General features: G+C 40.6%; 12 non-coding genes across 12 annotated transcripts; all 12 read right to left on the bottom strand.

Moving 5' to 3' along the window:
• Nucleotides 1-202: 202 nt before the first annotated feature.
• Nucleotides 203-321, bottom strand: LOC141316957 (5S ribosomal RNA). Its single transcript, XR_012351652.1, has one exon. It is a non-coding gene; the product is annotated as a 5S ribosomal RNA (ribosomal RNA).
• A 753-nt stretch (nucleotides 322-1,074) lies between these two features.
• LOC141316962 (5S ribosomal RNA) lies at nucleotides 1,075-1,193 on the bottom strand. Its single transcript, XR_012351656.1, has one exon. It is a non-coding gene; the product is annotated as a 5S ribosomal RNA (ribosomal RNA).
• A 753-nt stretch (nucleotides 1,194-1,946) lies between these two features.
• Nucleotides 1,947-2,065, bottom strand: LOC141316956 (5S ribosomal RNA). The gene has a single exon (XR_012351651.1). It is a non-coding gene; the product is annotated as a 5S ribosomal RNA (ribosomal RNA).
• Nucleotides 2,066-2,818: 753 nt separating this feature from the next.
• Nucleotides 2,819-2,937, bottom strand: LOC141316954 (5S ribosomal RNA). Its single transcript, XR_012351649.1, has one exon. It is a non-coding gene; the product is annotated as a 5S ribosomal RNA (ribosomal RNA).
• Nucleotides 2,938-3,690: 753 nt separating this feature from the next.
• LOC141316953 (5S ribosomal RNA) lies at nucleotides 3,691-3,809 on the bottom strand. Its single transcript, XR_012351648.1, has one exon. It is a non-coding gene; the product is annotated as a 5S ribosomal RNA (ribosomal RNA).
• Nucleotides 3,810-3,893: 84 nt separating this feature from the next.
• LOC141316952 (5S ribosomal RNA) lies at nucleotides 3,894-4,012 on the bottom strand. Its single transcript, XR_012351646.1, has one exon. It is a non-coding gene; the product is annotated as a 5S ribosomal RNA (ribosomal RNA).
• Nucleotides 4,013-4,765: 753 nt separating this feature from the next.
• Nucleotides 4,766-4,884, bottom strand: LOC141316951 (5S ribosomal RNA). The gene has a single exon (XR_012351645.1). It is a non-coding gene; the product is annotated as a 5S ribosomal RNA (ribosomal RNA).
• Nucleotides 4,885-5,637: 753 nt separating this feature from the next.
• Nucleotides 5,638-5,756, bottom strand: LOC141316973 (5S ribosomal RNA). The gene has a single exon (XR_012351667.1). It is a non-coding gene; the product is annotated as a 5S ribosomal RNA (ribosomal RNA).
• A 753-nt stretch (nucleotides 5,757-6,509) lies between these two features.
• Nucleotides 6,510-6,628, bottom strand: LOC141316950 (5S ribosomal RNA). Its single transcript, XR_012351644.1, has one exon. It is a non-coding gene; the product is annotated as a 5S ribosomal RNA (ribosomal RNA).
• An 84-nt stretch (nucleotides 6,629-6,712) lies between these two features.
• Nucleotides 6,713-6,831, bottom strand: LOC141316949 (5S ribosomal RNA). Its single transcript, XR_012351643.1, has one exon. It is a non-coding gene; the product is annotated as a 5S ribosomal RNA (ribosomal RNA).
• A 753-nt stretch (nucleotides 6,832-7,584) lies between these two features.
• LOC141316948 (5S ribosomal RNA) lies at nucleotides 7,585-7,703 on the bottom strand. Its single transcript, XR_012351642.1, has one exon. It is a non-coding gene; the product is annotated as a 5S ribosomal RNA (ribosomal RNA).
• A 753-nt stretch (nucleotides 7,704-8,456) lies between these two features.
• Nucleotides 8,457-8,575, bottom strand: LOC141316961 (5S ribosomal RNA). The gene has a single exon (XR_012351655.1). It is a non-coding gene; the product is annotated as a 5S ribosomal RNA (ribosomal RNA).
• Nucleotides 8,576-9,210: the final 635 nt, after the last annotated feature.

Here is a 9,210-nt window from a genome sequence, read left to right as displayed (position 1 = left end):
TGTGTCTAGTCACATGGCAGGCCAACCATCCATTTTTTAAAGACACACACTCACTTAAAATGTTAAGAGTAATAAAATGGCCTAAAAAACATGTAAAACACTTAAAACTCTATAATACATTTAAATGATTGTAATAAATAGAGCGGTAAAACACGTCTTTCTAAAAGCCAGCATATTATATAAATAGTGAAGAAAAGGCAAAAGCTTACAGCACCTGGTATTCCCAGGCGGTCTCCCATCCAAGTACTAAGCAGGCCCGACGCTGCTTAGCTTCCGAGATCAGACGAGATCGGGCGCTCTCAGCGCGGTATGGCCGTAAGCGAGGGCTGCTCCAAAAAGTGGGCCATTTAAAGATCAGCCTCCGTAAAAGCCAGCATATTATATAAATAGTGAAGAAAAGGCAAAAGCTTACAGCACCTGGTATTGCCAGGCGGTCTCCCATCCAAGTGTAACAATCGGCCTTATCAGCCGAGTTACAAGACTAAAATGGGGTCAGATTTAACTGTGAGAGATGACTAGTGGTTAAAAGAATGAGACATAAAAGAAGATTGGTTTAAATAGATTTGGTTTATTTACAAGGTTCACATAAAAGACTTTAAAACAACACGATAAAACGAGGTAAACGCTGTTAAAAGAATACAGTTCATTTGTCCATACCCTAAAAACAGTCCAAGAATCCCAGTGTGTTGATAAGTCCAATGTGAGTGTCCACCGGTGTATATACAATCCACAGAAAGTGTAATCCAAAGTTTGCAGGTGGTGAATGGAAAGGTGAGCTCTAAAATGAGCAACTCCTCAATCCAACAGTTTGGTGACTGTCCTTTGTTTGTCATGCTGCTCTCTTATACAGTTGTACTTCCTGCTTCCTGTCATGTGTCTAGTCACATGGCAGGCCAACCATCCATTTTTTAAAGACACACACTCACTTAAAATGTTAAGAGTAATAAAATGGCCTAAAAAACATGTAAAACACTTAAAACTCTATAATACATTTAAATGATTGTAATAAATAGAGGGGTAAAACACGTCTTTCTAAAAGCCAGCATATTATATAAATAGTGAAGAAAAGGCAAAAGCTTACAGCACCTGGTATTCCCAGGCGGTCTCCCATCCAAGTACTAAGCAGGCCCGACGCTGCTTAGCTTCCGAGATCAGACGAGATCGGGCGCTCTCAGCGCGGTACGGCCGTAAGCGAGGGCTGCTCCAAAAAGTGGGCTATTTAAAGATCAGCCTCCGTAAAAGCCAGCATATTATATAAATAGTGAAGAAAAGGCAAAAGCTTACAGCACCTGGTATTGCCAGGCGGTCTCCCATCCAAGTGTAACAATCGGCCTTATCAGCCGTGTTACAAGACTAAAATGGGGTCAGATTTAACTGTGAGAGATGACTAGTGGTTAAAAGAATGAGACATAAAAGAAGATTGGTTTAAATAGATTTGGTTTATTTACAAGGTTCACATAAAAGACTTTAAAACAACACGATAAAACGAGGTAAACGATGTTAAAAGAATACAGTTCATTTGTCCATACCCTAAAAACAGTCCAAGAATCCCAGTGTGTTGATAAGTCCAATGTGAGTGTCCACCGGTGTATATACAATCCACAGAAAGTGTAATCCAAAGTTTGCAGGTGGTGAATGGAAAGGTGAGCTCTAAAATTAGCAACTCCTCAATCCAACAGTTTGGTGACTGTCCTTTGTTTGTCATGCTGCTCTCTTATACAGTTGTACTTCCTGCTTCCTGTCATGTGTCTAGTCACATGGCAGGCCAACCATCCATTTTTTAAAGACACACACTCACTTAAAATGTTAAGAGTAATAAAATGGCCTAAAAAACATGTAAAACACTTAAAACTCTATAATACATTTAAATGATTGTAATAAATAGAGCGGTAAAACACGTCTTTCTAAAAGCCAGCATATTATATAAATAGTGAAGAAAAGGCAAAAGCTTACAGCACCTGGTATTCCCAGGCGGTCTCCCATCCAAGTACTAAGCAGGCCCGACGCTGCTTAGCTTCCGAGATCAGACGAGATCGGGCGCTCTCAGCGCGGTATGGCCGTAAGCGAGGGCTGCTCCAAAAAGTGGGCCATTTAAAGATCAGCCTCCGTAAAAGCCAGCATATTATATAAATAGTGAAGAAAAGGCAAAAGCTTACAGCACCTGGTATTGCCAGGCGGTCTCCCATCCAAGTGTAACAATCGGCCTTATCAGCCGAGTTACAAGACTAAAATGGGGTCAGATTTAACTGTGAGAGATGACTAGTGGTTAAAAGAATGAGACATAAAAGAAGATTGGTTTAAATAGATTTGGTTTATTTACAAGGTTCACATAAAAGACTTTAAAACAACACGATAAAACGAGGTAAACGCTGTTAAAAGAATACAGTTCATTTGTCCATACCCTAAAAACAGTCCAAGAATCCCAGTGTGTTGATAAGTCCAATGTGAGTGTCCACCGGTGTATATACAATCCACAGAAAGTGTAATCCAAAGTTTGCAGGTGGTGAATGGAAAGGTGAGCTCTAAAATTAGCAACTCCTCAATCCAACAGTTTGGTGACTGTCCTTTGTTTGTCATGCTGCTCTCTTATACAGTTGTACTTCCTGCTTCCTGTCATGTGTCTAGTCACATGGCAGGCCAACCATCCATTTTTTAAAGACACACACTCACTTAAAATGTTAAGAGTAATAAAATGGCCTAAAAAACATGTAAAACACTTAAAACTCTATAATACATTTAAATGATTGTAATAAATAGAGCGGTAAAACACGTCTTTCTAAAAGCCAGCATATTATATAAATAGTGAAGAAAAGGCAAAAGCTTACAGCACCTGGTATTCCCAGGCGGTCTCCCATCCAAGTACTAAGCAGGCCCGACGCTGCTTAGCTTCCGAGATCAGACGAGATCGGGCGCTCTCAGCGCGGTATGGCCGTAAGCGAGGGCTGCTCCAAAAAGTGGGCTATTTAAAGATCAGCCTTCGTAAAAGCCAGCATATTATATAAATAGTGAAGAAAAGGCAAAAGCTTACAGCACCTGGTATTCCCAGGCGGTCTCCCATCCAAGTGTAACAATCGGCCTTATCAGCCGAGTTACAAGACTAAAATGGGGTCAGATTTAACTGTGAGAGATGACTAGTGGTTAAAAGAATGAGACATAAAAGAAGATTGGTTTAAATAGATTTAGTTTATTTACAAGGTTCACATAAAAGACTTTAAAACAACACGATAAAACGAGGTAAACGCTGTTAAAAGAATACAGTTCATTTGTCCATACCCTAAAAACAGTCCAAGAATCCCAGTGTGTTGATAAGTCCAATGTGAGTGTCCACCGGTGTATATACAATCCACAGAAAATGTAATCCAAAGTTTGCAGGTGGTGAATGGAAAGGTGAGCTCTAAAATTAGCAACTCCTCAATCCAACAGTTTGGTGACTGTCCTTTGTTTGTCATGCTGCTCTCTTATACAGTTGTACTTCCTGCTTCCTGTCATGTGTCTAGTCACATGGCAGGCCAACCATCCATTTTTTAAAGACACACACTCACTTAAAATGTTAAGAGTAATAAAATGGCCTAAAAAACATGTAAAACACTTAAAACTCTATAATACATTTAAATGATTGTAATAAATAGAGCGGTAAAACACGTCTTTCTAAAAGCCAGCATATTATATAAATAGTGAAGAAAAGGCAAAAGCTTACAGCACCTGGTATTCCCAGGCGGTCTCCCATCCAAGTACTAAGCAGGCCCGACGCTGCTTAGCTTCCGAGATCAGACGAGATCGGGCGCTCTCAGCGCGGTATGGCCGTAAGCGAGGGCTGCTCCAAAAAGTGGGCCATTTAAAGATCAGCCTCCGTAAAAGCCAGCATATTATATAAATAGTGAAGAAAAGGCAAAAGCTTACAGCACCTGGTATTCCCAGGCGGTCTCCCATCCAAGTACTAAGCAGGCCCGACGCTGCTTAGCTTCCGAGATCAGACGAGATCGGGCGCTCTCAGCGCGGTATGGCCGTAAGCGAGGGCTGCTCCAAAAAGTGGGCTATTTAAAGATCAGCCTCCGTAAAAGCCAGCATATTATATAAATAGTGAAGAAAAGGCAAAAGCTTATAGCACCTGGTATTCCCAGGCGGTCTCCCATCCAAGTGTAACAATCGGCCTTATCAGCCGAGTTACAAGACTAAAATGGGGTCAGATTTAACTGTGAGAGATGACTAGTGGTTAAAAGAATGAGACATAAAAGAAGATTGGTTTAAATAGATTTGGTTTATTTACAAGGTTCACATAAAAGACTTTAAAACAACACGATAAAACGAGGTAAACGCTGTTAAAAGAATACAGTTCATTTGTCCATACCCTAAAAACAGTCCAAGAATCCCAGTGTGTTGATAAGTCCAATGTGAGTGTCCACCGGTGTATATACAATCCACAGAAAGTGTAATCCAAAGTTTGCAGGTGGTGAATGGAAAGGTGAGCTCTAAAATTAGCAACTCCTCAGTCCAACAGTTTGGTGACTGTCCTTTGTTTGTCATGCTGCTCTCTTATACAGTTGTACTTCCTGCTTCCTGTCATGTGTCTAGTCACATGGCAGGCCAACCATCCATTTTTTAAAGACACACACTCACTTAAAATGTTAAGAGTAATAAAATGGCCTAAAAAACATGTAAAACACTTAAAACTCTATAATACATTTAAATGATTGTAATAAATAGAGCGGTAAAACACGTCTTTCTAAAAGCCAGCATATTATATAAATAGTGAAGAAAAGGCAAAAGCTTACAGCACCTGGTATTCCCAGGCGGTCTCCCATCCAAGTACTAAGCAGGCCCGACGCTGCTTAGCTTCCGAGATCAGACGAGATCGGGCGCTCTCAGCGCGGTATGGCCGTAAGCGAGGGCTGCTCCAAAAAGTGGGCCATTTAAAGATCAGCCTCCGTAAAAGCCAGCATATTATATAAATAGTGAAGAAAAGGCAAAAGCTTACAGCACCTGGTATTGCCAGGCGGTCTCCCATCCAAGTGTAACAATCGGCCTTATCAGCCGAGTTACAAGACTAAAATGGGGTCAGATTTAACTGTGAGAGATGACTAGTGGTTAAAAGAATGAGACATAAAAGAAGATTGGTTTAAATAGATTTGGTTTATTTACAAGGTTCACATAAAAGACTTTAAAACAACACGATAAAACGAGGTAAACGCTGTTAAAAGAATACAGTTCATTTGTCCATACCCTAAAAACAGTCCAAGAATCCCAGTGTGTTGATAAGTCCAATGTGAGTGTCCACCGGTGTATATACAATCCACAGAAAGTGTAATCCAAAGTTTGCAGGTGGTGAATGGAAAGGTGAGCTCTAAAATTAGCAACTCCTCAATCCAACAGTTTGGTGACTGTCCTTTGTTTGTCATGCTGCTCTCTTATACAGTTGTACTTCCTGCTTCCTGTCATGTGTCTAGTCACATGGCAGGCCAACCATCCATTTTTTAAAGACACACACTCACTTAAAATGTTAAGAGTAATAAAATGGCCTAAAAAACATGTAAAACACTTAAAACTCTATAATACATTTAAATGATTGTAATAAATAGAGCGGTAAAACACGTCTTTCTAAAAGCCAGCATATTATATAAATAGTGAAGAAAAGGCAAAAGCTTACAGCACCTGGTATTCCCAGGCGGTCTCCCATCCAAGTACTAAGCAGGCCCGACGCTGCTTAGCTTCCGAGATCAGACGAGATCGGGCGCTCTCAGCGCTGTATGGCCGTAAGCGAGGGCTGCTCCAAAAAGTGGGCTATTTAAAGATCAGCCTTCGTAAAAGCCAGCATATTATATAAATAGTGAAGAAAAGGCAAAAGCTTACAGCACCTGGTATTCCCAGGCGGTCTCCCATCCAAGTGTAACAATCGGCCTTATCAGCCGAGTTACAAGACTAAAATGGGGTCAGATTTAACTGTGAGAGATGACTAGTGGTTAAAAGAATGAGACATAAAAGAAGATTGGTTTAAATAGATTTAGTTTATTTACAAGGTTCACATAAAAGACTTTAAAACAACACGATAAAACGAGGTAAACGCTGTTAAAAGAATACAGTTCATTTGTCCATACCCTAAAAACAGTCCAAGAATCCCAGTGTGTTGATAAGTCCAATGTGAGTGTCCACCGGTGTATATACAATCCACAGAAAATGTAATCCAAAGTTTGCAGGTGGTGAATGGAAAGGTGAGCTCTAAAATTAGCAACTCCTCAATCCAACAGTTTGGTGACTGTCCTTTGTTTGTCATGCTGCTCTCTTATACAGTTGTACTTCCTGCTTCCTGTCATGTGTCTAGTCACATGGCAGGCCAACCATCCATTTTTTAAAGACACACACTCACTTAAAATGTTAAGAGTAATAAAATGGCCTAAAAAACATGTAAAACACTTAAAACTCTATAATACATTTAAATGATTGTAATAAATAGAGCGGTAAAACACGTCTTTCTAAAAGCCAGCATATTATATAAATAGTGAAGAAAAGGCAAAAGCTTACAGCACCTGGTATTCCCAGGCGGTCTCCCATCCAAGTACTAAGCAGGCCCGACGCTGCTTAGCTTCCGAGATCAGACGAGATCGGGCGCTCTCAGCGCGGTATGGCCGTAAGCGAGGGCTGCTCCAAAAAGTGGGCCATTTAAAGATCAGCCTCCGTAAAAGCCAGCATATTATATAAATAGTGAAGAAAAGGCAAAAGCTTACAGCACCTGGTATTCCCAGGCGGTCTCCCATCCAAGTACTAAGCAGGCCCGACGCTGCTTAGCTTCCGAGATCAGACGAGATCGGGCGCTCTCAGCGCGGTATGGCCGTAAGCGAGGGCTGCTCCAAAAAGTGGGCTATTTAAAGATCAGCCTCCGTAAAAGCCAGCATATTATATAAATAGTGAAGAAAAGGCAAAAGCTTATAGCACCTGGTATTCCCAGGCGGTCTCCCATCCAAGTGTAACAATCGGCCTTATCAGCCGAGTTACAAGACTAAAATGGGGTCAGATTTAACTGTGAGAGATGACTAGTGGTTAAAAGAATGAGACATAAAAGAAGATTGGTTTAAATAGATTTGGTTTATTTACAAGGTTCACATAAAAGACTTTAAAACAACACGATAAAACGAGGTAAACGCTGTTAAAAGAATACAGTTCATTTGTCCATACCCTAAAAACAGTCCAAGAATCCCAGTGTGTTGATAAGTCCAATGTGAGTGTCCACCGGTGTATATACAATCCACAGAAAGTGTAATCCAAAGTTTGCAGGTGGTGAATGGAAAGGTGAGCTCTAAAATTAGCAACTCCTCAGTCCAACAGTTTGGTGACTGTCCTTTGTTTGTCATGCTGCTCTCTTATACAGTTGTACTTCCTGCTTCCTGTCATGTGTCTAGTCACATGGCAGGCCAACCATCCATTTTTTAAAGACACACACTCACTTAAAATGTTAAGAGTAATAAAATGGCCTAAAAAACATGTAAAACACTTAAAACTCTATAATACATTTAAATGATTGTAATAAATAGAGCGGTAAAACACGTCTTTCTAAAAGCCAGCATATTATATAAATAGTGAAGAAAAGGCAAAAGCTTACAGCACCTGGTATTCCCAGGCGGTCTCCCATCCAAGTACTAAGCAGGCCCGACGCTGCTTAGCTTCCGAGATCAGACGAGATCGGGCGCTCTCAGCGCGGTATGGCCGTAAGCGAGGGCTGCTCCAAAAAGTGGGCCATTTAAAGATCAGCCTCCGTAAAAGCCAGCATATTATATAAATAGTGAAGAAAAGGCAAAAGCTTACAGCACCTGGTATTGCCAGGCGGTCTCCCATCCAAGTGTAACAATCGGCCTTATCAGCCGAGTTACAAGACTAAAATGGGGTCAGATTTAACTGTGAGAGATGACTAGTGGTTAAAAGAATGAGACATAAAAGAAGATTGGTTTAAATAGATTTGGTTTATTTACAAGGTTCACATAAAAGACTTTAAAACAACACGATAAAACGAGGTAAACGCTGTTAAAAGAATACAGTTCATTTGTCCATACCCTAAAAACAGTCCAAGAATCCCAGTGTGTTGATAAGTCCAATGTGAGTGTCCACCGGTGTATATACAATCCACAGAAAGTGTAATCCAAAGTTTGCAGGTGGTGAATGGAAAGGTGAGCTCTAAAATGAGCAACTCCTCAATCCAACAGTTTGGTGACTGTCCTTTGTTTGTCATGCTGCTCTCTTATACAGTTGTACTTCCTGCTTCCTGTCATGTGTCTAGTCACATGGCAGGCCAACCATCCATTTTTTAAAGACACACACTCACTTAAAATGTTAAGAGTAATAAAATGGCCTAAAAAACATGTAAAACACTTAAAACTCTATAATACATTTAAATGATTGTAATAAATAGAGGGGTAAAACACGTCTTTCTAAAAGCCAGCATATTATATAAATAGTGAAGAAAAGGCAAAAGCTTACAGCACCTGGTATTCCCAGGCGGTCTCCCATCCAAGTACTAAGCAGGCCCGACGCTGCTTAGCTTCCGAGATCAGACGAGATCGGGCGCTCTCAGCGCGGTACGGCCGTAAGCGAGGGCTGCTCCAAAAAGTGGGCTATTTAAAGATCAGCCTCCGTAAAAGCCAGCATATTATATAAATAGTGAAGAAAAGGCAAAAGCTTACAGCACCTGGTATTGCCAGGCGGTCTCCCATCCAAGTGTAACAATCGGCCTTATCAGCCGTGTTACAAGACTAAAATGGGGTCAGATTTAACTGTGAGAGATGACTAGTGGTTAAAAGAATGAGACATAAAAGAAGATTGGTTTAAATAGATTTGGTTTATTTACAAGGTTCACATAAAAGACTTTAAAACAACACGATAAAACGAGGTAAACGATGTTAAAAGAATACAGTTCATTTGTCCATACCCTAAAAACAGTCCAAGAATCCCAGTGTGTTGATAAGTCCAATGTGAGTGTCCACCGGTGTATATACAATCCACAGAAAGTGTAATCCAAAGTTTGCAGGTGGTGAATGGAAAGGTGAGCTCTAAAATTAGCAACTCCTCAATCCAACAGTTTGATGACTGTCCTTTGTTTGTCATGCTGCTCTCTTATACAGTTGTACTTCCTGCTTCCTGTCATGTGTCTAGTCACATGGCAGGCCAACCATCCATTTTTTAAAGACACACACTCACTTAAAATGTTAAGAGTAATAAAATGGCCTA

The sequence above is a fragment of the Garra rufa genome, unplaced genomic scaffold, assembly GCF_049309525.1.
Source record: "Garra rufa unplaced genomic scaffold, GarRuf1.0 hap1_unplaced_170, whole genome shotgun sequence".
Taxonomy (NCBI): domain Eukaryota; kingdom Metazoa; phylum Chordata; class Actinopteri; order Cypriniformes; family Cyprinidae; genus Garra; species Garra rufa.
The sequence above is the reverse complement of the archived record's forward strand: the minus strand, read 5'-3'. Positions and strand labels throughout refer to the sequence as shown.